Genomic DNA, 204 nt, shown 5'->3' with positions numbered 1-204 from the left:
CTGGGAGACTTCAGCATGTCAGAAAAGTAAAGAGAAAGATGGAGAAAAGAAACATAAAAATCAGTAGCGAGTCAAGTGTGGTCTCTCGTTTGTTAAGCAGGAACACAGATTAAGTTAAAACAGCTCTTCCCTAAGAGCTCCACATTCACAGCTCTGGCCAAGGTTCCAGAACCAGACAGTTTTTACCCTGGATCCCACTCTAAG

Source organism: Haliaeetus leucocephalus, unplaced genomic scaffold (genome assembly GCF_000737465.1).
Source record: "Haliaeetus leucocephalus isolate CR32 unplaced genomic scaffold, Haliaeetus_leucocephalus-4.0 Scaffold345, whole genome shotgun sequence".
NCBI classification, from domain to species: Eukaryota; Metazoa; Chordata; class Aves; order Accipitriformes; family Accipitridae; genus Haliaeetus; species Haliaeetus leucocephalus.
This window is presented reverse-complemented; position numbering follows the sequence as displayed.